Genomic DNA, 27385 nt, shown 5'->3' on the forward strand with positions numbered 1-27385 from the left:
TTACATGGAATACCAATCACCACCTACATAGGCCACAGGCATCTTTCCATTCTCCCAAAGGAGAGGAGGCACTGAGGCCTCCCCGGTCTGATCTCAGATGCCCAGGCAGAATTAGCAGGCTTGGTGAGTACCCACATTTCAGATGGTAATTCAGCCAGGAAAGCGGAGAGCAAGAAACAAACGACACGGGGGAATCAGTCTTTCCAGAAACTGATCCGATTTCTTTATTTTTCAGGTTTGTTTATGTACCTTTTTGTTATACATAGGGATGAATACAGAGTCACGCGGGGGTCAGCAGACCTGACCCTTGTCACGATCAGGTGCTTCATATAAATTATACAAAGGTCTTATGAGTTTCATCATCTTTTAGCCATGAGGTCTGCTGACATTTTATGGCCCTTTCTGATACTGGTCAGTTAACCAGAAAACTTATCTTTCCAGGGGTGATTTTTTCTTAAATCAGGCGCCACCCTCCAAATAAAGTTGCATTCCTATAGGGTGAGGGTGTAGTGATTTACAATCAAGAAAGGAATTTACTTAACCTAAGGTTTAACATGATTAATCTTAAAGGTTAATACTTATTTCTCCTATATGCTAGTTATATTCATTATAAGGGCAGGAATATGGAGATTTAGCAGCAAATATTGGCTCAACAAGAGTAAACCCTTCACCAATGTTCCCCTTAAGATCTATTTTAAGATAGTGATAAAGTTACATTTTTGCATAGCAAGGACACAGTGATTTATAACAAAGTACAGTGGTCTATAATAAAAGAGAAAAGTCATTAACTCAAAAAGTCTAGTATTGCTAACATCAAAAGCTACTATATTTCCTTTCCTATATTCCAAATACATTGATTAATATATTCCCAGGTGCCTAGGGATATGGAGGGCTGATGGCAATCATTGACTCATCAATGAAAAAAGCCCTACGCTAATACTCCAAACTCTCTGTGCTGTTTATGATTGAGGGGTTGTCACACAAGCTAGTCTGTCAGCAGAGAGGTTCGACCCGAGACATCCTTGTCACACCCAGGGTAGGGAATTAGCAGCAACTATTGGCAGGACAAATGAAAAAACCCTTCACCAATATAATTCCTAATCAACCCACTAATACTATACTGATGATCTTCTAACTTCTCAAAAGAGTCTGTACCTAGAAAGTTTTAAAACATCCCGTGCCTCTCACAGTTGGGAGGCTGCAAACAATCACATGTGGCCGGATGGAGCCTGATCAGGCAGGCCAGAGAACCTTCAGAGTTCGTAAGCTGAAACACTCTTATCATGCCCAGGAATCTTTATTAACTGGAGCTGCAAGTTAACTCCTTCTCTGAGAGAAATGGTTATGGGGGAGAGCTCCCCGTAAAGTACTCTGGTTTTGGGGGTAGATGCTCGGGAACAGGGGGTTTCCTGAGGCTTGATCACGCCTTTGCGTATGCCAAGCTTCCTTCCTCACGACCTTTGCCATGGGCGGAGTCCCTCACGCTGGCTTCCAACTCAGTGCAAGAGAATAAACTGGTACACATGTTCTGGAAAGAAGTTTGGCAGTTTGACGGTGATGATTAAACTATACAAATACATATATGTACACACATTATATAAACAAATGTTGTGTATATGTATGCGTGTGAGCATGCTCAGGCACTTCAGTTGGATCCAACTCTTTGTAATCCTTTGGACTGTAGCCTGTTAAGTTCCTCTGTCCATGGGATTCTCCAGGCAAGAATACAGGAGTGGGTTGCCATACCCTCCTTCAGGGGAACTTCCGGACTCAGGGATCAAATCTGTGTCTCTTGAGTCTCCTGCATTGCAGGCAGATTCTTTACCTACTGGGCCACCTAGGAAGTCCCTGTGTATATATATGCATGTATGTGTATATATATATAATGTCTACACACATACATGTGTATATATACGTATACACACATGTATATATACATACATAAAATACTTGAAGGACCTAGATGCCAGCCAACAGTGCCCTGTGGAGTCTGACCCTGTCTGCCTCTCCAGGCTCACGTCCCCTCTTTCCTTCCAGCTCTGAATCTATCCACACTGGCTTCTCTCAGCTCTGCAACACACATCATGTTCCCTGCTGCATGTTCCTCTTTCCGCCTGGGTGGTTCTTCATCCACGTTTTCATCAATCATTTCTTGCTCATCCTACAGACCTCAGTTTAAGAGTCACCTCCCCAGGAAGCCTTCTCAGACCACCACTCCTCTCCCTGGAGCCCCTAAGACTGGACAGACTCCCTTATACTCTATTTTTAGGGACTAGCTTCCTTTCTGTGTGCTGCTTAGCCTAGTAAGTCTTGATTCTCTCCTTTTCGTGGTTATATTGTTCATCTGTCTCCCCTGGTCAACTGAAAGCTCAAAGAGAGCAGGTTTGTGTTCACCTTTCCATTCTTGGTGCTTAGAAAAGGACCTGGTATTTAGGAGGGGCTCAAGAAATACTTGTGGATTAAATAAACAAATGAGATTAAAATCCACTTTAATTTTCTCCTTTGTGCTTTCTTGAATTTTTCAAATTTCAACAATCATGGGATACTTTTATAATAAAAAGACAATCATTTTTAAAAAGCTTTTCCTTTCCTTTGAGGCTACAGCTGTTCTCTGCAGAGCCTGCTGCCTTTGGCACTGATTCCTCTGACTACTACTGTTCTAGGCTAGCCTGAGCCGTGGAACAGGATTATGCTGCATTGTCTGAAATTCTTCCCCAGCTGGAGAAGGTCCTCCCTGCCCATCGCCTCTGAGTTATTGGCCACAGAGCAGAGGCTTCGGGCTCCTGCTGCTACATCTTTCCTGCCCTCAGAGGTGCAGCCTGGTCGCTCCCGTGACTCAGCAGATGACCTTGGACAAAACTGTGTGCGAAGTGAGTCTTGCCAGCTAGCAATGAGACAGTGGGGTTTGACTGAGTGCAAGCTCTACTCTAGTGTCTGAGGATATATCCCTCAGCATGAAACCATCACACATCACTCCATCCACTCCCCTTGATTTAAAAAAACAAAACAAACAAACAACAACAACAACTAGAGTTATTATGACTTTTCCTGTTGAGTCAAACCTTATCTTTTCCAGGGAATTAATATGAGAGAGTTAATGGTTTCAGTTTGAGACTCAAGTTCCTACGTTCTTCCTACAAGCTGACAGCATAAATGCAATAATGGTTGTAGCTTAGTGAGAGTAATTTCTCCATATGGCATTTCAGGTGGCATTTGAGATATTTTTAATACTTCTGGCAGGCAAGTTAAGACAAAAAAAATCTTTCCAGCCTGTTAATATTTTACCAGCCTCCACACATGCTCACCTATACATGGCAACATTCCAAGGATTATTTGTCATTTCCAGTCCTTTTCGGAACGAGTTGGAGAATAAATAAATATGGAGGATGCCTCAGAAGGGATGGAGCCCCCTCAGTCTAAACAGCCATGATTCCAGTGGTCTGAATGGGGGTATAAATATAACATCACTATTATTTAAGTTCTGGCTTTTCCATGGCTGATTGATGTTTTCTCAGACTGTGAATCCATATTACGAGACAAAGTTGCAGCACGAAGCCTTGTTTTTCTGTGTCTGAGATCCCTGGATGTGCTACAGAGACTGGCATCTTAGCACCATGGAGTATTTTCAGGAAATTTGGGGGTGATGAGCAGTTATCAATTGACAGAATAGCATCTGTATTAGGATGAATGTGGCAGCAGGCAAGATGCATTTATCCGGTGTTCAGATGAAAAGCCGATTACACAGCCGAGGGCAAATGAGGTGGAAACATCTTGGAGATTAGGCTTGCTCCCTGTGTCCTACATTTCAGAGGGATGTGATCATTGGTTTAATGTTTCCCATCGACAGCTTTTCTCGGGGTTGAAATAAACAGAAAATCTATCCTGGAGGATGTGGCATGTAGAAATTCAGCTCAGTCAGGACAAAGAGCAACATTAAAAGCAATGGTCCGATGGTTGGCATTCTCAGATAATTGTGTCACCCCCTGTCTGGGACGGGGGAGGACACTGAGATTCAGACTGATTAGGGAGGTTTGGGCCACACTGTGGACTGAAAGTGTAAACCCTTTCTAGAATGATGTGATGCTGCTGTATCCTGTCAGAGCACAGTCCTGTTGAAGGGCAAATCCATTCCCCTGGGAATGCTCACTGGGGGGCTCTTCCTATCCGTGTTCCTGTCACATTTTCCAGAATGCACTTGCAGTGTCCAGTCCCCACGTTCACTCCAGCTGGTCTCCCCTTGGCATCCACAGAGGAGATCCACAGAAGCCTGTTTGCTGACATCAGTTCTTCAGTACAAGACACTCCTTGCTTCTGCCTGGTCACCTAATGGGAAGGTGAGATGTGGGACTCTTGAGCCACAGATGATGTCACCTGCCACATCTTCTCTCTTTGTTCCCTGTCTGGAGTGGCATCCCTCTGAAGGGAGCCACCAAAATGTCTGTGTCCTTTCCTCTGTACCTGGCTTCTCTGCTTCTTTTTCAAATACTTCTGATTTTTCTTTGACACTGAAGTCACTTACCTCAGGGAAAGAGATGCAATTAAATATAGTGGATCACTTATTTTATGCAAGGCATTATGGTGATAAAGGATTTCCCTGGTGGCTCAGACAGTAAAGAGCCTGCCTGCAATGCAGGAGACTTGAGTTTGAGACCTGGGTCAGCAAGATCTCCTGGAGAAGGAATGGCTACCCACTCTAGTATTCTTGCCTGGAAAATTCCATGGACAGAGAAGTCTGGCAGGCTACAGTTCATGGGGTCACAAAGAGTTGGAAATGACTGAGCGACTAACACATGGGGATAAAGAGGTAAACCACTGCCAATCCTCTCCATCAAGTTTCTTTGAACCCACAGAAGGGAACAAATATTAATATGTCTGCAGCCCTCTATGAGGGACAAGGGGATAAGAGAAGCGCAAACAACGTGCTACGAAAGCATAGAGCTGGACATGAACTCCGACAGGGAAGGAAGGAAGGCTTCAGGGAGGAAGTGGCTTGTAAGCTGAAGCATAATGGAGGAAGGAATTGCTTATTTCATTCTCTGAATGGAAGCACCTAGTGGTTGAGCTGACATCAGTGGGTTTCATTGACATAGCAGGTCACAATAAGACTGAGAAGCATCAGGTATATGGAGGATCCATCTGAAGATCCACCCATCTTTCTTGTAAGAAAGGGATGGTTTAATCTTTTGAGAGAAGTTAATGATCAGTGAGCACTAGTAACGTTTCTTGCTGTTACAGGTTATGGTGGAAGCATGATTGAACAGGTACATTGCAGATGTTCCCTCCCCAGTCCAAGGTCAGGAGTAGTCATCTTTGGGCATTAAGCTGCTTGAGTTATTAAATACACTTTACACAAATAGTACTTGAATGCGTAGGAATCACCTGGGATATTTTATGACACTGTAGCTTCCAATTCAGTAGGTCTGGGGTGGCATTTCCAATAAACTTCGAGGTGAGGCTGACCTGATGACACGTTGATTGGAGTGAATGTCATTATCTCATTTCACTAGAAGTGAACTAGGAGGTAATAAAGAGAGTTTTGGAACAGATAGGGAGTTAGATGAAAACCTTTCATTCAGGGCTTTAAAAAAAGACATGTAAACATTACATGAAGCCCAAATAGGCAGGAACCATCTTTCGTATTTTCTTGCTTCCCTTTAGAAAGTGGAGTACTTTGATTAAACTGACCAAATTCAGTATTTTAAAATACATACCTCATATTTCAGAAAGAGTGCATTTCTTTGGGGCTTATTAGAAATAGCTTCTTCCCTTAGGGAGGCAGAATGGTGTATTGTAAAATATGGGCCTCTGGGTATGAAGGATTTGGAATGAAGACTTTTTGAACTGTGTAACCTCAAGTGAGTTATCGTTCTCTCTGATCTCACTTTCTTATCTTTGGAATGAGGATAATACTCACCTTGCTAGGTGGCTGTGAAGACTGGCAATGGTGTTTACAAAGTGATCTCTTCAAGCCTGATCCAGACTGTGTCCTCAACTCAGCTGTGCTTCATCGAGGTCATGAAATTGGTTTTACTGAAATGGACATTTTCAGAGTCTAGTACAGCCACTAACATTTATTCAGTTCAGTCGCTCCGTCACGTCCAACTCTTTGCGACCCCATGAACTGTGGCACACCAGGCCTCTCTGTCCAACACCAATACCCGCAGTCCACCCAAGCCCATGTCCACTGAGTCGGTGATGCCATCCAACCATCTCAGCCTCTGTCGTCCCCTTCTCCTCTTGCCCTCATTCCTTCCCAGCATCAGTGTCTTTTCAAATGAGTCAGCTCTTCACATCAGGTGGCCAAAGTACTGGAGTTCCAGCTTCAACATCAGTCCTTCTAATGAACACCCAGGACTGATCTCCTTTAGGATGGACTGGTTGGATCTCCTAGTAATTGCTTATTAAACGAGGAGCACATACAACCCTAAATGTCTATATTACTAACCTGTTAATTAGTGTGCACCTTTCTATTTTCTACAACCTTTAACTTATTTATATTTTGTCTTTATAAATAAACTTTTTGAAAAAAATATTTTTCTTTCTCTTTAGGTCACTTCCTACACACCCCTCCCTCCCAAGTTTAGAGCAATTTACGTATTTCTGAGTTTGACTAAAAGTTAGAATAGGATTTATTAATCTCTCCAGGAAGCTTTTGAAACAACGCTGGAAAAAGACTTTGGGTTATAGCCTCTTTTTTTCTTTCCAAGACTAAGCTCCTATGGCCATGTTATTATCATGTTGGTTTACTTTAAACGATTCCTACTTCAGTTAAAATCTAGTTAGGTTCAAGCCCTGGAGAAATTTACTCCCTCTCCATCAGTATCAAATCCATTTGTGTTCTATGAGCAAAGCTAACTTGCAACTGCTCCTAACACATTTCAGAGGTGATGCTTCACTCTTGGAAGTGCTTCTGAACGCAGTTTCAAAAAGTGTGAGAATTGGCTCCCTCTAAGATAGTTTTTCAGATCTCCCCTGGTGGCTCAGATGGTAAAAGCGTCTACCTACAATGCCTACCATGTGAGAGATCCAGGTTCAATCCCTGGGTCAGGAAGATCTCCTGGAGAAGGAAATGGCACCCCATTCCAGTACTCTTGCCTGGAAAATCCCATGGATGGTGGAACCTTGTAGGCTATAGTCCATGGGGTCGCAAAGAGTCGGACATGACTGAGTGACTTCACTTTGAGGTAGTTTTTCAGGTTTTTAAAAAAGTTTTTAAGTAATGAGTGGTGTTAACATTTTCTGCTCTTCTAAATGATAATCATGGGCTTTAAAAAGAAGTATTGACTCAATTCCTAAATCATTATAAGATCCTGGGACAGTTACTTGACCTTGGCCTTGGTGTTCTTACCTAAAAGGTGGAATTTACATAAGACAGATGTACGGATTGAAAGAGATAACTAGAAAATGAAAGAGATAACTAAAAAATATGCCTATCAGTGTTTGACTAATAATATAAGTAAGAATACATCAGAGCATCTGTAGACTATTATCTATAAAAAAATTTGAGGTATAAAAATCACTTCAAAATATCTTTCCAATTTTTTTCATATTTTTTAAATGATTTGAACAGAATATTATCTGCACAGAATTTGTTCGGGATAGAATGCTCTTTTTAAGTCCCGGAAGGATGATACATTTTGCATTTATTAGGAAGCAGATTAAAGGCAATGCCCCTTCTTGCCCACCCACTTGGAACAGACAGGCCATCCAAATCACAGACAGAATCACTATATCATTCAGGCTTCAAATCCTCTTATGAAACGTTTTAGAGTAATTCATCCTAGTAATAATTACATTTATTTAGGGGAAAAATAATTTATCTTGGCATCAAGTACACTGATTCTCCAGCACAAAACGCCAGCAAGCAGGTACCCTCCATTGTGAGGCCTCTTGACATCCGGACTCAGCCTTCCTTTCCCCAATTGCCAAGTCCCCTTGTTCAGATTTTTGCCCAAACCTGGTTAGCTCTTATTTTCAAGTGGTCAAAGTAATTTACTTGCCATGGATTCTGACTAAAAAGCAATTTGGATGCGGAACTGGGAGTGTGAGGGAAACTAACATAAGAGCTGTGTTTACCTGTAGATTCTATTTCTTGAGTGTTCTGCTTTGATTTCTTTTAGCACTTTAGATCTGGGGTTGCTAGGGTTGCAAGGGCAGCGGCCACTGACCTGATCACTGGAGCAGCACAGCCTTGTGGGGTCTCCGAAGCGTGGGAATCTCAGAAACAGTGGTTGCCATGGACCCGCGCCCTTCCCCCCATTGCTTCGAATCAGTCTAGGGCGTGCACCTGAGAGGCAACCCAGAGCAGGCAAGCTGGGGGCACGGGGCCAGGGATTGGCTGTTGCCCTTGCGGTCTACCTTAGATCTAGCCTTGAGACCATCACCTCCTACCCAGCAGCCTGGATATGCGTTGCCCAATAATCTTGCCGCTCTTCTCCTGATTGGGCGCCGTCGCCTTCCACCCCACCTTGCTATCCGCCCCCCCAGGAGCCGCTACGCGTTTCCATTGGTCTTCAGCCCTGCCGATCAGGCCGTAGCTTACCTCCCCCAAACAGCCCGTCGGGCTAGCGCGTGCTAGGGAGGCGGGGCCTCACGTTTGGGGGTGGGGCTGGGAGGGGCCTCGACGGAGGCCGGCGCAGCGGCAGCTTCAGGCTCTAGCCCTCGGACTCAAGCGCAGCATCCTCGCTGCGGCTACGGCTGCTGCACCTGGTCAGGTAAAGAGAGCCTTGTTCGTCCTGCTGGCGGTCTGCCCCGGCTCTTCTCCTTCCCGACCAAAGGTTGCCTGCTCCGCCTCCTGAGACTATAGGGCTCTAGGAAAGAGGCGTCAAATCTGATTTGCCCGGTTCCCTGATCTTTCTCCCCTACTGTGTCGGTTCTTCCAGCTCCGCAACTAAGAGGTTCCGAAGTGCGTTGTTGGGCCCTCCACCCGGGTCTTCCTAACGCTCCTCATTACAGAACTGTCTGTTAACTCCAAGCCCTCTCGACCCGCCAGCGCAGTCTCATTCTCACCTTGGCACAGGAAGGGTGGAAGGGCGGGTGGGGGAGGGAGCGATGCCGCGCTGTGTTTTGAAGCTGGGTGTGTTTAGTTCTGAGGGGGAGTACTGAAGTGGGGCTGGTTTGGGAACGGAAGTTGCTTCCTGGTTTTGACTGGGAGTGACTAGAAGGCTATCTGCTGCTGCTTTGTGCTTATATTTATAGGTGGCATTCCCCATCATTATTTTCTTCTCTCATCATCATCATCAACAGCACCACGACCACCGCCATCAACATTTCTCTTCCTCCATCAGAGCTCTTCAAGTTCTGCAAAAGCAGACTCTGTTCAGGCATGTAAGTGTTGACCCCCAAATAATAAACAATGACCTTGCCCCACCTGAGGCCAGAGCCAAGTTCTCCTTTAACTCAAGGGCAAGTAGCTGGGAACAGGGTTGAATGGGAGGAGTTTCTTTATCCCCCCTTTGGGTTGTTGAGATTGCCACAGAAAACCTTTTGTTTTAATCATCCACACTACTGCCTACTGGCTCCTGGAGAATTTGACATTGGCATTGGCATTCGTACATTCTTGATGGACTGAATGCAGAGTTGTGGACCAGTGATACAGGCCTGTGCAGTATGGGGGCTTCAGTCATGGAGAGGTGAATGCTCAGATCCCTTAGGAGGACCAGGTCAAGTAGTTTAGTATCTGACTTTCTTCTGCAGTGGCTCTATATGGGGTATGTGCTATCACGTGCCGTGTCTTCTTGGGGATCAAAGCTCCTGGGGAGAGATTTATGTTATGGGCACACCTTTGGTTTTCAACAGTCATTGCTCAGCTGTTCTTAGGGCTAACCCCAAGATCACTTGGCTCTCATGCTTCTTAACCATTAGGAGGAAAGACAGCAAAGCTAAGGGTTGCATATCAGATTAACTCATTATGGAAGACAGTGCCTTAAAAGTATTATGAAAGTCCTAGATCTTCTTGGTCAGCCATATATAATCATTAGTCTTGTTTTTCTCAACTGGGTTTATAGTGCATTAGGACCCATGAATTAAACACCTTTAGATATCTGCAGGAACAAAGGAGCAGAGGGTCATCACTGGAGGAAAACAATGGATAAAAGTGGAAGGCAGTACATCATAATGGTTAAACTTAGAGACCTGTCACATGGGTTCATGTCCTGATTCAACCACTTGCTAGTTGAGTGGGTTTTGGCAAGTCACGAACCTTTTGAATTTTAGCTTCTTGTCTATAAAATGAAGATAATATTACCTGCTTCATAGGGGATGTTGTTAAAATGCTCAGTAGCTCCTGACACATTGTGAGTGAAGAATGAATGTAACTTTTATTAATAATACTTACCAACAAGGATAATAAAGGCCAGCGTTCTGTCCCTAAAAAGTACATTTTTACCCCATTGTCTTTCTCCCTCCTTTTTGGGTCTCAGAGATGATCCCAGTGGGGGATGGCACTCTTGAGGCTCCTCATAAGACTCTTAGAGAAGTGGCATGTGTTTGGACAGATATTTCTCTCCCCACCTGAGCAGATGCTTGGCAAGCTCTATTAAGACACATTAGAGATGTAGCTTTAGAGAAGGTTTTTGGACCTCTGGGCCTATCCTAGGTTGCTTATTTTCCCCAGGGTGTTCAGTGCACTGACTTGGTAAATTGCGCTTTTCATAGAATCACTAGTGAGTGCATTGGCTTCTGCCCAGAAGAAGCAAAACTACTTCAAAAACGCCCCTGGGAAAAAAGAAATTCTAACTTGCCAGCATGGAAGAATTTGTATTTTACAGTATTTTGATTCTCTAATGTGTTTTTCTTTGTTCATGTAGAAAACATGAACATCTTTGTGGTTTAGTTTTCTTATGTAGAAGGAGAAGTTAACAGTCTTAACTGCTCTTGGGGATACTTTGAAATTTAGAGTATATTATCAATATTCATTAGGGTATTTTCTGTTGTATAGGATGGAAACCCAGCTAGAAAGAATTGTAAGCAAAAAATGAACACTGTGGCTAATATAACTGAGCCAGGACCAGACTCTAATGTTGTGGTGAGGAAGTTGGTCTACCCCCAGCTTCTGAGATTCGAATGCTTTTCTGGTTGCTAGCTTGCTTTCTGTTTCTTTATACCTTTGAATTCTTTTATTTCTGCCCTTATTTCTGTCTTGGCTTTATTCCTTCCTATCACAGGCCTTGTCTTCTCAGTGCCTTCATAGTGTCTATATTCACACCCATCTCGCTCTGTAACCTGAGGATAATCCCCTTCTCCTTATTTCCATAGTGAATCCACAGGGAAGAACTGTGATTCATCAGTCCTTGGTAACAGACTTAACTGTTTAGAATGAAGGTCTTGGCTAAGAGGATGGGGTCCTCTGGGTCCTATGATTGTCTGAGGGTGTATCTGCTTCTTTACTCTCTAGACATAAAATTGGTAGAGCTGTCCCCAAAATAGGAGGGTTTGACAGAATGGGAACAAACTAGAGCTTGATGTGATGAAGGTAAATATCCCTGATAGAGGATTCAGAAACACTCCTCTCCTGCCTCCCATGTGCTGATTCAAAATCATTTTATGTTAAAGCTTTGGACTCATGCCTGTCATCCCAGGCAGTGGTATTTTAGATGATCTTGCCCTTAATGGTTTTCTTATTAAAACCTGATGTATATAATTGTGAAAATTTATCAGAGATATTTAATACTATACAGTGATTCTACTGTTGGTAGATTATGTTTGGGGATTACTCATAGCCTCTTGCTGGGACTTTGTTTAACAGGAGCATTATTTTTAGAGGCACTGTGTTAAAAATCACCTTTATTCTCAGCAGGTCCCAACCTGTGGGTTGCTGAAGTTATAGCCATTAATCTGATTTGCTTGATCTTGTAAAGATGCTAAACCATGGGAATTGTATCCTTACGGAGCAAATATGAGCTTGCACCAACAGGCTGCCCATGGGAGGGAATTGAAACATCCCTGTGTTTAGTGTCTGTGTAGAAGTGCTAACGAAGCAGTCGTCTGTATGCCCTGTAATATAACTACTAGAGTGGAAGGATGGAGAGGAGGCTAGGAACTTCCTTACCTTGTCAACATGAAAGCAAGCCCCTGGGAAATGGACTATTCCCTCCCACTTAGGTTTCTCAAGTTCTCTAGCTAGATGTATAATGAGTCCCTAAATAATCTTTATTTCTGTATTTCTTTAGATTTTGAACACCTAATACCATACTTTTGCATGAGGCTAGGGTAGGCCCGAGAGGTGGTCTTCCTTTAGGCCACTTCAACTCACTGCTTTCCTGAAATGTCCTCTGTAATTCACCTCTGCAGAAAGCAGGCTATTGGCTAGGTTTTTGTTCTTGGTTTCTTGTTTTTTAAAACCAATTCATCTGTATCCTTACCTTAATCGAAACTGACCCGTATTGTGTTCCATCTTATTAGGGCTATATCTGTTTCTCCTTTCTAAATTGTCAGATCATTGTTGAGGACCAGCATCTTTCAAATTAAATGAATTTTACCTTGGTCTCCTGAGTCACAGATTATTGGGGAAAATGTTTTGGAGGGAGGTAGAATTCTTTTTTAACAAGAGGAAAAACAAACAGAAGTTTATTAGGATATGTGTGGAGCTTACATGTGGGAAGACTTGGACATGAGTTACCCCAAGGGGCAGTTAGAACCTGGGCTTAAGATCATTTTAGGTTAAAGAAAAAGGAATTTGGGGTTTCTGGGTGGGCGAGGCAAGTTTTGAGAAAGTAACCTGGAAAAGTTATGGTAAACAAGGGTTGTTTAGTAAGGTTATGCAGATTTCAGTCTGTTATTTCTCCATTGATAAGAGTTGAGTTCTCTGGAGAAGGAAGTGGCAACCCACTCCAGTATTCTTGCCTGGGAAGTTCCATGGACAGTGGAGTCTGGCAGGTTACAGTCCATAGCGTTGCAGAGAGTCAGGTACAACTAAATAACAGCTGGAGACAGTAATGGACTTAGGGATGATTTAACTGGAGCATTGTTTTAAAAATAAACTTTTTATTTTGAAACAATTTGAGATTTACAGAAAAATTGTAAAGGTAGTAACGGAGAGTTCCCATAGGCCCCACAGTCAGTTTCCCATATTAGAAACATCTTAGATTACTTACATTACTATGGTACATTTGTTACAACTAATCAGTGAATATTGAAAAAAAATTTTTTAAAGAATTCTCTCTAGTGTGTGAGAGAAGGAAACACCTTTTTCAAATAGAAATTTTTTTATAAATGTAAATTTCCTTATAAAAGGAAAACATGTGCATTGGTTTCAGAGCTTTCCTGCATCTGCTGGCGCTCAGTGGTATTTTTTTTTTTTTATTCAGTGGTTTTTAACTCAGAATAATCCATATGCCAAAGAGGCACATTTTGCAGTAACATATTCTGGTACCCCTCATTCTGCCCTTTAACACTTACTTTTTTTTTTTTTTTTTTGAAGAGGTTTTATATATCAAAATCGAGCTGGTAGCTGTAGGAGATTCTGCTTAGGGTTTGTGAGATTAGAGATGCACAAAGGGAGAGAGAAAACAAGAATAACAACACAGATTGGAACAATCTATGAGAAAGAAGAAAAGGACAGATTTAAAGCATTGGCCTGGTTCACTGAGTCATTCTCTCAGTCCTGGAACAGGTCAGTTCAGTTAAACAGTTTGTCTCATTTCAGGAGGTGGTAGAGTAGGTGACCCCCTAAGTTAGGCCTCTATACAGTGTGATAAATGCTCCACTTAGTAAGGGGCATTTCATTGGAAATGAGGAGAAAACAAAGATTAATGGTTAGAACAAACTCTAAACCCATTTTACGTCCAGAGGGCAGTTGGGTCAAAAAGATTTCTAGATACTGGACTTGAAGCATCCTTGAATGGTAGAGCGAGGACAGGCAGTGGCAACTTGATGAATTTCCTGGTTTGCAGTTTCTGTGTCTCTGGTGATGGCATGGGGTATTCCAGGGAATTTTCTGAGCACCCTATCCAGCAACCAGAATGCAGATTGGTAGGCGGGACTTTTTAATATTTGTGTGGGTCATCAGAATGTAGGCATTAAAGGATGAGCAGCAAATGCAGTCAGAAGGCTGACCGAGGGACAGGTGGGAGATAAGGCTATAAATGTGGGGCAGGAGACACATTATGTTGCTTGCTGTTGTTGTGGTATTGTTGCCAAGTTGTGTCGAACTCTGCCATCCCATGGATTGTAGCACACCAAGCCTCCTTGACCACTATCTCCTGGATTTTGCTCAAACTCATGTTCATTGAGTCAGTGATGCCGTCCAACCATCTCATCCTCTGTCACCCTCTTCTCCTCCTGCCCTCAACCTTTCCCAGCATCAGAGTCTTTTCCAATGACTTGGCTCTTCGCATCAGGTGGCCAAAGGATTGGAGCTTCAGCTTCAGCATCAGTCCTTCCAATGAATATTCAGAGTTGATTTTCTTTAGGATTGACTGGTTTGATCTCCTTGCTGTCCAAGGGGTTCTCAAGAGTCTTCTCAGGCATCGCAACTCTGGCAAGGTATTAGTACTGCCATCCCAGTAGGAGCTCTCTAGCACAGTTTGTGAAAGAAGCACAAAGAACACAAGGTGTCCTGCAGGCTAGTATTTAAAAATCCGACCAACAGAGAAGGGCATGGCTGCTCTTCTTTAGCTATGGTTGCCTTGTTTTTGTTGATTTTTTCCCCTTTCTTTTTTTTTTTTTTTTGTTTTTGATTGTTCTGTTTTTGTCCATATGAGTGTCTGTTCACACGCATCCAGCTAAGATGGTTTCTTCAGTGATTTCCTCTGTGAAACATGGTAGGAAAAACATGGATGTTTTAGAGAGAGGAAACTCTGTCTACATCTCAGGAGAAGCTCACCCCCATGGTCCGCTCACCATGGTAGTTTTGGTAAACCATACAGTTTCCTAAACCTGGACATTTGCACAAATGAAGTTCCAGTGAGAGTCTCTGAAAGAGCAGCATCACCTGTAGCCAAGAGAAAACCCTTCAGAGCAACACACAGAGGATCACGGAGCTGCCTCCTGCTCCCCGAGAGCTCTTTCCAGTGTTCCGGATTCTCTGGAGTCTTCTGTTCTGGTTTTCTGCTCTTCAGGGCTGTAAAGATTGCTGAGCTAGAGTGGGGACCATATTGTGGAATGACAAGCGCTCTCTCAGTGTTGCATGGTCTTGTTTTGCTAGGGCAAATGTAGTTATGTTGAATGTGTTCAGTCTCTGGGAGACACAAGTAAAATCTTTTTCAACCTTTTTCAGAGGGTACATTGCAGCACTGATCTGCTGACTGATTGAAAGCTCATCCCTATGATCTTAGATCTGTGAGTACTTATAAAGCCAATATCTCACCGTTATACCATGGAGTTCATATAGCTTGCTGATGCTCTGTTCTGGGAAAAATATCATCAAAGTCTTTTCCAAGAGCAGGCAGTGAGTATGAGTGTGTGTTCCTCTGTGCCCATCCTGTGCTTAATAGAGGGCATTTAAACTCCTTTCCTTGGTTACCGCTGGGCAGTAGGTAAGTGTGCTATACTTCTATGTATAGATGAGCAAATCAGGGTTAGGAGAGGTTACCATGCTTTTGAAGGATATGGCTATTAATGGAACAGAGTAGTATCTACCCTACCTGCTGGACTTGCATTGTACCTTCTGTCTGTGTCTTCTAAGCCACAGAGAACATTCCTAGCTTTAATTTTTTTAAACTTTCAAAGTAGAACAAACCATAAATATAGTGCTGTTTCTGGGTATGGATTCAGTAAAAAGCAGTTGCTGTTTTTAGGCATTAAAATTATTTTTCTTTCTCTTTTTAGATAAAGCAGCCACTTTAGAAAATTTTCTAAGCCTAGTTCATATTCAAAAAGCTTTGCAAATAATTTTGTTAAAAGCCCACAAGTCTGCAGAAAACAGAATTCATCTGCAGAACTGGCATCCGTCCTGTCCCCATTTGCCAACGTCCCTGTCTCCTTTTATCTCTGTTTCTGCTGTAGCATCTTCTACCTTCCCCTGCAGGGGATCAGCTGGGCTTCTGAAACCACTCTTTGCTACCTACCACTCCTCAAATAAATGTGACAAGAGCACATCTCATGTAATAGGGGATATCATCCTTGTGTTAAGGTCACTTTCTGGTCTGTCTTACGCTGGTTCTGATTTCTTTAAAGCTCTGAAAACAAAGGTTAACTTTACTTTTCATGATGATGTGAAGACCCAAAACTCCATGATACCTTAGTGTCATAAAGTTGACAGACTGAAAAAAAACAAAAAACAAAAAACAACGTGTCCTGTCTCCTTTACAAATCTTGTACCCAGGTTATTCTCTAGGCAAGTGACAAGATATTTTTCTAGTTATACTGTGGAGAAAACTGAGATAGGGAGATACAAAGGTACTTGGTCAGGGTCACTCATGGTCAGCCGCACAGCCAAGAATAGATCCAGGTCACCAGACTCCCTGGGCTTTCTTCATTACATCACTCAGCCTCTCTTCAGGAAGAGACAGCCCTGCCAACCACGCAAATGAAAGGACAGTCAACTCTCAGCCTCTGTTTTGGGGGCTTGGTCTTTTTTACAATGTTGTATTGAATTAAATCATACAGCAATAGCTGCTAAATTGCAGCACTGTTAGCAGGATTTACTATCTTAACTAAGGCAGAATTAGTTAAGAAAAGCAGAATTCTATGTCTATCATCAATAATACTGTACTGTGCACTTAATTTAAGAAGGTAGATTTCTCATTGTGTTCTTATCAAAATAAATACAAAATTATAAAAAGATAAACAAAATTCTGATATCACAGTCAAAAACCGGGCAAATGACAAAACGATAAGGGGAGATAGCTGAAGGCTCCCAAGCGGTTGCTAGGAGCTTGTGCTCAATTCGCATCTGAGAAGGAAGAAATTCACAGAAGAGGAGAGAAGGAGTGTGTTGTCTAAGATGACACATATAGAAGTATGGCATGGACCCAGGAGAAGAGCATCAGGAAAACCAAGGTCATGAACAAGAAGATTTGAAAAAAAGTTGCTAAGACAGTTTTTATAAGAGAAGGTTTTTAACGGTGCAATCAGTGCATGATGTATAGATTCTGCTGTTTGAATAAGATGAGGTCAGAGTTCACAGAGAGGGAGGAAGCAGAGCTACTCAATTCTCATTTTGCTCCTGTCTTTTCCTTTCAAGTGAGCAGATAAGAGTCTCCATCTTCAGGGACAAGTATACAAAAATATCTCATTTCTTTATTATTATTTTTTTCAAACCGTGTTCATGTCTGTTTCAAGCCTCTTCCTTCTGGGAGGAAGGAAGTCTTATGAAAGACTTATTCTCAGTCCTCCTTAGGGTCATAGACACATAATCCCAGAGCTATGGCAAGGCTCCAGGAAGCTGACACAGTGGAGCAGCATGGGGAGAAGGGACCCTCTGGTCACTGAGGCATCTGATCACACAGTTTACACTGCAGCTCCCCGTGTTGTTGCTCCTGTGGCTCTCTCAAGGGCTGCTGCTCAGGTCATCTTTAGTCCACAGAATTATTTTGGTGACATTTCCTATGATTCTTTCTGCCTAGGTGTACCACACACAGGTAAGGGGCCTGTGGCCTCCTTAGGGACACTGACAGAAAGCAGGGCCTGGCCCCTCTTCCTCCAGAATCCATGAACCTACCTCTCTCTTTTCCCAACAGCCTTGGGAACTAATATTCCATGTTTCTTCAAGTTTCTCCATGTCCATTAATCTTATTCCTTCTTACCTCCTTCAAGCAGTTCCTAGTGTTCTTCTAAGTGTTTGGGATTTTGGGAAACAAAACTCCAGAAATATTCTCAGGCTATTCTCTTTTTTTTGCAATGCTACATGCCTCTCCTAATGCATTGAATCCCACTTCTGACACCTGCCTTTTTGAGGGTCAAACAAAAGGGAAAAACACAAAGAGAAAAGAAACATTGATTAGTATCTCTGAACATTCCTTTAGCAGGACAGTAATTTGGTATACCTGTCTTGTTCTCATTCATTTTCCTTTCTTTGAAAATAATCTCCATGTATATATAAGCATGGGCTTCATATACATAAGACCCTGTTCTTGGACAGGGCTACTTAAATCAGAGATAGCATTCTGATCCAAGGTGGGCCAGTTGCAGCCTCTTCCCCAAGAATTTAGAGTTTAGGGTTGAAGGGTGGCAGTGACTAAGAGTGAGAGAGTCAAGTCACAGAGAGTGCTCCAAGGACAGCCCCTGAGCACTGTCCCAGTGGCCTTTGGAAGTCTCTGCTTCCTATTCTTCTTGCTCTTGGCTTTCCTGCTCTTTTTATGATTTCATGAAATCGTCCATGAATTTCATGAAATTGGATATTCTGCTTTTTTTGTTAAGGTAGCCAAAATTAGTTTCAGTTGCTTGCATCCAAGAGTAATTTAAGAATTGTCCTTAAAATTACAAAGGCAGAAAAACCTGGTGACAAGGAAACTGAAACTCAGAATAGGCAAAGAGACAGTGAGATAGAATTTAGATATTTAGGGTGTGTCCATCTATTGACTTAAAGGGACCATTGCAAAAATTATATTTGTAATCCTGGAACAAGTTTTGGCCTTTTTTGAGGAATCGTTTTTAACTGTGCTCTCGGCTTTGTAGTGGAAACTTTGACGCACTAAAGGACAGTCAGATGGTATACTGGGTTTTCAAGGATGAAAGTGTTTGCATTTGAGGACTGTTGCAGCCATGAAATTAAAAGACGCTTACTCCTTGGAAGGAAAGTTATGACCAACCTAGATAGCATATTCAAAAGCAGAGATATTACTTTGCCAACAAAGGTCCATCTAGTCAAGGCTATGGTTTTTCCAGTGGTCATGTATGGATGTGAAAGTTGGACTGTGAAGAAAGCTGAGTGCCGAAGAATTGATGCTTTTGACTTGTGGTGTTGGAGAAGACTCTTGAGAGTCTCTTGGACTGCAAGGAGATCCAACAGTCCATTCTGAAGGAGATCAGCCCTGGGATTTCTTTGGAGGGAATGATGCTAAAGCTGAAACTCCAGTACTTTGGCCACCTCATGTGAAGAGTTGACTCATTGGAAAAGACTCTGATGCTGGGAGGGATTGGGGGCAGGAGGAGAAGGGGATGACAGAGGATGAGATGGCTGGATGGCATCACTGACTCGATGGACATGAGTCTGAGTGAACTCTGGGAGTTGGTGATAGACAGGGAGGCCTGGCGTGCTGCGATTCACAGGGTCACAAAGAGTCGGACATGACTGAGTGACTGAACTGAACTGAACTAAAGAGACTAGGGTGTTTTAGTCAGGATGAGATGTCTTAGGAAACAGGACTGTCTTTCAGGTGTTTAAAGGACAAATGGATGGAAGAGAAGTTGAATTTACTCATTTCCGCTCCAGAAGTAAGAACAAGCCCCCATGAAGAGATATTAATGGAGATGGATTTTAACTTGAAATAAGGCACTTTTTAAAAAAAAAAAAAAAAACATTTAGAGCTGTCTGACATTCTATGATTTCTTTGGAGGGTAGAGAACAGTATGCCATAGAAGAGTTCAAGCTGAGCTTTGATGCCCATTCACAAAGGTACAGTGAAAGAGAGAATCCAGAATTAGGATGAAACAGATAACTTCTAAATTTCCTTTAAATTCCAGGTCTCATCATTTTCCATATAAATATTACTAACTCCTCAACCAGAAAAATGCCAACACACATTTTGACAGAATGTAATAGGATTTAAAGCATTTTGCAAATACAGTTTTTGTGAAAAATTTCTTCCTTCATTAAAAATAAAAGCCCCTGTTGGCTACAAACTGTCACTGAAGAAAGACATTTTCAAAAAGAAGGCAACAAAAATGTATTTTCTCTAAATGGAATTGACAGTGATTAACGGTTTCACTGCCAGGTGTTCACTGAATTGAAAAAACTCTGTGTGATGTTAACATAATCATACCCAGGGAATACCGAATTCCATTGTCTCTAAATTTCTAAACTGTAAGAAACTGAGTAGATTCTTGGAATTATTTTAAGGAATAAATCAGAATCCGAACTCTTCTCCCAAACCTTTATAAGTGAAAAGAATGTCACCAGAACACATTCTATTAAACTTAAATAGATAGCTCAGATATTTTATCCACCACTCCCCAAAATACTCACATAAACTAGTCCCTTTCACAACTCTGTGACCCTTTGTGTATTTTAGATTATTGTTCTTAACTAGAGGGTAAGAACTAGGTTATTCTAGTTTATCATTTACATAGCAAGCAGATGTTGACACTCAGTAATCATGTCTTAAACAAGAAGGGACAAGGAAAGCCACTTAGTTTGAAATCCTGGTCTTACAGACTCCACCAGACAGAATCTGACATCATGAAGCTTTGCATAATCTCTTTCATAATCTCATACTCTCCATGTAAAAACCTTTGAAAATGTAAACACACACATAACCATTCATTAGCTCTCTACTCTGTTTATTTAAGTGGATTACATTTATAAAGAGCATTCAAAAGAATCCAGCCTCTTCTGCTTTGCAAATTGGATTCTCAAGTCATCTTAAAGATACCATTTCCAACATAAGTAAAAAACATGCTTTCTACCTATTTAAAAGTCTAACTTGAAAGAAATATGAATGCAGACTCTTGTAAAACCCTTTTAAAACTCATTTTTGGAAATGTAAAAATACAGAAAAGGTACAAAGAAGAAAATAACAATGATTCATATTGCCACCAGGAAAAATGAAACAAAACCTTGGTATTTTCTCTCCCTTTATTTTAAGGAACACACTTTTAAAAATATCCTGTATGTTGATTATCAAGACTTCAAATAAGGCAGAAAGTTTTGAAGATAACAGTTTTTAAAAAATCATCTCTTAACAATTTCCGTCATTAAACTTAGTGAACTTCATTTCAGACATCTATCTATCTATCTATTAGCATGAATGGATATTTAGGTAGAAATACTTTTATAAAGCTGAATAGAGATGTGTATAATAAACGTGATTAATTAAAAAAATTTTTTTCAAGCAATTAAAAGAAACAGGATTGAAACTAGAGTCAAACTTCAAATAAGTTTACCCCTTTTCAAGATACATTATTTCTTTTTATTTTATTTTATTTTATTTTATTTTATTTTACTTTTGGACTCAGAAGATACATTATTTCTTTTAAAAAAATATCTCTATGGCTGAAGTATCATGAAAACTATTAAGAAGCTGGAGTCTTTGGTATTAATTATATTATTGTTTTTATGAGCTTTCTTCCTCAGTATCAATTGACTTCCTTTTTTGAAAGTTAACACTTCTGAAAGTTCCTCTCCTTCTCACCTCTGGAATGTTTTTAGGTGTTATTATTATTTCTGCATTGTTCAGGTTATATATTCAATTTTGCTATGGGGATGTATTTTGAGGATTGTTTAGTAGTGGCTCTGTGCTTAAATGATTGAAGGCATAAACCTCTGGGAGTGATATCTTTGTGCTTTACTTTCAGTTATTTTATCAGCTGTCTGATAAACAACACTCGCTGACTTGACACCATCATTCATCAACTCCCATATGTAGGGTCTCCAAAGCTGTGTAAACCATTATCACTCATCACTGAATTGAGTACCATTTGATGCTAAGCATTGCTGAATGCTGAAAGTTCAGGGTTGGAGAGCTCATAGTCCCTACTTTCAAGAAGTGAGAGCAACCACGGCGTTTTAAAAGTCCTAGTGTGTTGGATCCTTGAGAACACTGCTATCATTTTCTTAACATCAGAGCCCATCATGTGGCCTGATATTCCTTGTGCAAAGTTGCTTCAGTCATGTCTGACTCTTTGCAACCCAATGGACTATAGCCTGCCAGGCTCCTCTGTCCATAGGGTTCTCTAGACAAGAATACTGGAGAGGATTGCCATTTCCTTCTCCAGGAAATCTTCCCGACCCAGGAATCAAACCCTGGTCTCTTACATCTCCTGCATTGGCAGTCGGGTTCTTTACACTGGTGCCACCAGGGAATCACCTGGTATTCCTTAGGCCTGCAGTTAGTATTTGTTCAATTCAGTGAGCCTTTATGTGCCAGAAACTGTGGTTAAGTGTGTTATAAATTATATCTAATTTTGTCTTGACCACAAACATATTAGTGAAGTCACTCAGTCATGTCCGACTCTTTGCGACCCCGTGGACTGGAGCCTACCATGCTCCTCCCTCCATGGGATTCTCCAGGCAAGAGTACTAGAGTGGGTTGCCATTTCCTTCTCCAGGGGATCTTCCCAATCCAGGGATGGAACCTGGGTCTCCTGCATTCCAGGCAGACGCTTTAACCTCCGAGCCACCAGGGCAGCCTAATACAAACATATTAGGTAGGCATTTATTGTCTCCATTTTGTAGATGAGGAAGCTGAGCCACAGAAATAATACCCCAAAGTTATACAACAGAATTTAATTGTAGAACTCTTTCTTTTTTCATGACACCTGGTCATTTATGTTGGAAGTCATAGAGGAAAGAGGCACATGAACTACCGGTTAGAATTGATCACACTCACCGCTCAGTGGTGTGCGTGGTTTAATAGTGTAGATACAGTCCGGCAGTTAAGAGGCTGCTTGGTGGTGAATTTCCACTCTGTCATCTGGTTGCTATATGACATAGAGCAAGCTCATCCTCTTTTTAAAAAAACGTTTTATGTATTTATTCATGGCTGTGCTGGGTCTCTGTTGCTGCACACAGGCTTTCCCTAGCTGCGGGGAGCAGGGGCTCCTCTCTAATTCTGGTGCTTGGGCCTCTCATCTCATGCGGTGGCTTATGCTTGTTGCAGAGCACGGGTTCTAGGTACATGGGCTTCAGTAGTTGCAGCGTGTGGGCTTAGATGCCCCGAAGCACATGGAATCTTCCCAGACTAGCAGGGATCCAACCTGTGTCCCCTCCACTGCCATCTGGATTCTTACCCACTGGACCACCAGAGAAGTCTGCTTCTCCCATTCTTTAGGCCTCTGTTTTCTATCTGTGAAATAGGATTAAGGGTGGCAAGAGTAAATCAAATGATTCTGGTAAATGTTTAGTATAAGACTTGCCACCAGTGCTCAAGAAAGAGTAGCATTTCATATTATGTCTACAACGTGCTCTGAAAGTTCAAAGGAAGGAATCGTTTTTTCCCTATGGATTTTCAGGGGAGGAGACACTCATTCTTGGGATGTACTGGCAGCATAGGCATTCATGCAGGCAGAGGTCGATGGAGTCTTAGCAGAAAACATGAAACAGAACTGGAGATCCTGCCGAGTATTTGCATTCCCCTATTCAACCCCGGAAACTTCCTTCCTTCACTTGTACATCTCGGGAGCATCCAAACAGGAGTATCTGTGTTCAGAAAGGCTGACTTGCAAATAGGGCATCGTATCTTACTGGACCATCTTCCCAGGGAGAATTAGTCAGTGTCTGTACCGCTCTGAGGAAATGTGAGTTGACGGGGCACTTTTAGGCCTATTGGTCCAGGAGGCCAGGGGCCATCCCAGGCCAGCTTAAGAGTGCTTGATGGTCCTCAGAAGGATATCCGCCTGTCTGATATTCTAGAAGAGTGTTTCTCACCCTTGTTTTCATTGTCTTTCTCCATTAGACTTGTCTCTAATTGCTGTCCCGACCATGAAATGTTAATAGAACAGACTGCATATCAGGTTATGTGCTGTGTGTTCATCCCTACTTCATACATAAAAAGAGTAAGATTTTTGACCCTCTGCCCAAGAACCAACTTGTATGAAACAGACCTCAGAGGGCCTTCTCAGGAAAGCTGCTGGTCTGGAGCTGACCCTGAACATGAAAGCTCTAACTGCTGTGCCTACAAATAGCCACTTTTTAAATTATGTTTTCAGTTGCACTTCTGCAATGAGCCCTTCTAGAAAAATAACGTGGGCTACGGCACCAGCTTCCCAACTGGTTTCTGTCTATCTGTGTTTCCTTGCCTGCCCTTTCACAGTCAGTTTTCTATATAGCAGCCCAAGTGACCTTTCAAAAATATAATGAGATCATGTCTGTCCTCTGCTTAAAACTCTCAAATACATTCCCACTGGACTAAGGATAAAATTTGGACTTTATATCATGGCCCCCAAAGTGGGCCTGGTCTCCCTCCGAGCACTCCGGTCTCTTCCATGCCAGCCTGCATGCTAGGGAGGATCCTCTGTGGACAGACAGAAGCTGTCGGGTACAAAGGCACAGGTGTTGGCAGTGACAAGCTCTCGCTGTGTGTCAGTGACCGCTGAGAGGGTGTAGGTGAGGATACGGGTAAGCACGGACCGTAGTGGATACAACCCTGGAAGGGCAGAGAGAAGGGGATTTGTGTGCTCAGGGAAGTCAAGAAAGACTTCCCAGGACAAGTGACAGTAATTAACCACAACAGGAAAACTGATTACGCATTAACTGGGTGAAAGAGGGTGGTGGTCGTGGTCTGAGCAGAGGGAACAGCATGCACAGAGCCCCCACAATGGGAGGGAGTGGGCAGCATGTGAGCCACTGGAAGGGAACCGTGGCTGCAGCAGGATATGAGATGCTGCTGCAGAAATAGGCAGGACCCCCATCACATAGGCATCTCCAGGCATATTAAGGACTGCAGTTTGTCTTAAGAGCGAGATTGCCACTGGGGGGTGTTGACTGTGTGACTAGTTGAGGAGACAAGGTCAGATTTCATTTTGAAAAGATTGCTTGGTTGCACTGTGAGCATAGACCAGTCAGGAGGGACTGCAGTGGGAGGATGGCAAACCGGTGCAGGTTTGCCCGGGAACCTTGCTGGGTTTTTTACAGAAAGGCCTGCATCCGGGAAACTCTCCAGTTAAAGGCAAGCCTGCCCGGTTGGTCACCCAGTGCTGGGTAGTCATCCAGGTGAGAGGTTACGATGGTCTCATGAATGATGCGGGAGCATCTCTTCTGTGGACCCACATTAGAAGCAAAAGGGTCAGAACAATGAATCCCTATTTCTGAAAGCCCCTTCGAAGTGGCCTCCTTAAATATACAGGCAACACAGCAGTACACACACTTGCCTAACGTGCAAATTGCTTTAGGTGAGCCTTGATTATTTTTCCTATACAGGCTGGGTGGCATCACGTTTTTGACATCTCAAAGCCTGGAGCCTGCCCAAGCGAAGGTCGATAGAGGTAAGAAGGGGGACTCAGTCATTGCCGCACCTTGAACCTCTGCTTATGATCATGCCACACCCTGTCCCCAGACTTCTGTGCTGTCTCTTCACCCCAGCTTCCTGATTCCAGCTGTGCTTTCCAGCCTGTACAGATAGGCCCCTGATCCCACTAAAAGCTTTCTGACCACTCTGTACTGCTGAGCATTTTGAGTGTTCTGAAGTGCACCCTAAACAGAGTTAATAGCTCCATGCTGAGACTTCAAAGCTGCTTCCCCCATCCCCTTAGCTTAATCTTCCTACTTTTTGTAGTCCCCAGAGGCAGAAGGTGTTTGTTACTAAATCGTCCGAGAGAACTGAGGGAAGAATGCTGCTACTCCTGCTCTCACCATCAACGGCTAACTGGGCCCACTGCGTGCCAGGCGCTGTTCTTAAATGCTTCACATACGTAGTTATTAATTGTATTAATAAAGAGATTACTCATTGGACAGACGCTTGTTGAGTACTCATGGTTTTCTAGTCAATTGCTCAAGGACAGGGCATAACCAGCAACACAGCTCCGCTTTTCATGGTAGTTATCTTCAACAGTGTGCAGGGAGAGACTGAGTACCTGATGAATATGTGATGTGGCAGTTGGTAAGTTCCATGAGACAGAAGCCTTCGGGTGAGGACTGGAGAGTGACATTGGCCGTGGGCACTTTTTCATGTCAAATAACCTAGGAAGCCTTTTCATGAGGTGTCATTTGAGCAGATCCCTGAAGACAGCCAGAGACTGAGTCACAAAGATTCCAGAAAATTCCATGCAAACGGAGCAACACTATATATACTCTATGCATATGCTGCTAAGTTGCTTCAGTCGTGTCTGACTCTGTGCGATCCCATAGATGGCAGCCCACCGCTCCCCCGTCCCTGGGATTCTCCAGGCAAGAACACTGGAGCGGGTTGCCATTTCCTTCTCCAATACATGAAAGTGAAAAGTGAAAGTGAAGTCGCTTGGTCGTGTCCGACTCTTAGCGACCCCATGGACTGCAGCCCACCAGGCTCCTCCGTCCATGGGATTTTCCAGGCAAGAGTACTGGAATGGGGTGCCCTTGCCTTCTCTGATATGTATGTGTGTGTGTGTGTATATATATATACATACATATATATATATATAAACTGTATAGCATCTATATATGGTTTGTGGTGAAATTCTGAAATCACACCTTTCATTTTTCTCTCAGGCACTAGTCAGGGTTTCATAAATACATTTTCCCCTTTGTTTAAAATCTTGGGGCATTTTAAAAAGTTTTCTTTTCTTCATTTTTTATATTTCCTACTATCAGTTTGATCTTTAATGGAAATTTTGGTACTAACTAATCTTTTACTCTCTAATTTGACTTTTTGTATTTTTCATATTTTTCTCTCCTTGATATACATTTTCATGATGGAAAGCCAATTTTGTTCCTTTTAATGATTTTTTTGGTCCATTTTAAATGTTGTATTTGATGGAAAGTAAAACTCAAGCCATCATTGATCATTAGTTATGGCTAGAAAAATAATATGCTTGAATTTCCGGGCAGAGACATAGTTTGGACCTGTGTTTTCAGAAAATGATGCTTTAGTCTACTGTTGACTGAATGTCTGCCATCTTTCAGTCGTGTGCTATAGGGAATACAGAGATGGTGATGATGACAGTCCCTTCCCTTAGAGAGCTTTTGATCAAACAGGAAAAATAATTCACAGAAGGTCAATTGGCCATCAGAGGCAGTGTGTGTTGGGAGTCTTTTCCTGGATAACATGGGTCTGGAACACAAAATAATAGCTATTACTTTTATAGTCCCTGCTACGTATCAAACACCCAGTTCTCACTGCTGATAGGTCTATCAGGTGTCATTATTACCTGTATTTTAGGGATGAGAAATTGAAGTACCTAGAGATGACATAGCTAAGGTTGCCATGCTGGGTGGAAGAGCTGGAATTTGAACCAAGTTCATATTTGTCCTAAAATTATACTAAAGAAGGGATGCTTTGACCCTCAGACAGATGAGGCAAGGAGCCCAAGGACATCTGAAGTCTGGGTTCATGGGTACCGTTGGGATTAAGCTAAACATTCTGACAGAGGAGGCTAAACAGACTTGAGCCCCAGTGCAGGACATGGAGGCATCATAGGTTGGTAAGAGCACAAGAAGGGCCTCAAGTTGAAGATTTTTTCCTTTGTGCATGGGCCAGGAGGGAGCAATCAAAGCACCTCTTCAGATGGTAGTTGTGAAGTGTCAATCAAGGGTTTGGACCAAAGGGGAAAAGGCTGTAGTAGTGCTGAAGTGGAGAGATCACTGTGTCCTGGGTGTCACTCAGGCGAACAATGAATTTTCTTTTCTAACAGAGGTGGAAATAATGAGCCT

At 42.5% G+C, this 27385-nt stretch overlaps 1 protein-coding gene and 1 long non-coding RNA gene across 3 annotated transcripts in view; one reads left to right on the forward strand and one right to left on the reverse strand.

The window, feature by feature from the left end:
* Positions 1-200: 200 nt before the first annotated feature.
* On the reverse strand, positions 201-8416 carry LOC132660176 (uncharacterized). The gene is made up of 3 exons (XR_009601464.1): positions 8169-8416; positions 5915-6030; positions 201-5514 (listed from the first exon to the last, which is right to left on the reverse strand). It is a non-coding gene; the product is annotated as an uncharacterized LOC132660176 (long non-coding RNA).
* Positions 8417-8649: 233 nt separating this feature from the next.
* The window catches only part of FMN1 (formin 1), a 488195-nt gene continuing 469459 nt past the window's right edge, over positions 8650-27385 (forward strand). For both annotated transcript variants that reach the window (XM_060419038.1, XM_042252230.2), the window contains exons 1-3: positions 8650-8714; positions 9199-9327; positions 24959-25023. The gene's annotated coding sequence lies outside the window, so the exon portion shown is untranslated. The remainder of the gene's footprint in view (positions 8715-9198; positions 9328-24958; positions 25024-27385) is intronic.

Source organism: Ovis aries, chromosome 7 (assembly GCF_016772045.2).
Source record: "Ovis aries strain OAR_USU_Benz2616 breed Rambouillet chromosome 7, ARS-UI_Ramb_v3.0, whole genome shotgun sequence".
In the NCBI taxonomy this organism is placed as follows: Eukaryota; Metazoa; Chordata; class Mammalia; order Artiodactyla; family Bovidae; genus Ovis; species Ovis aries.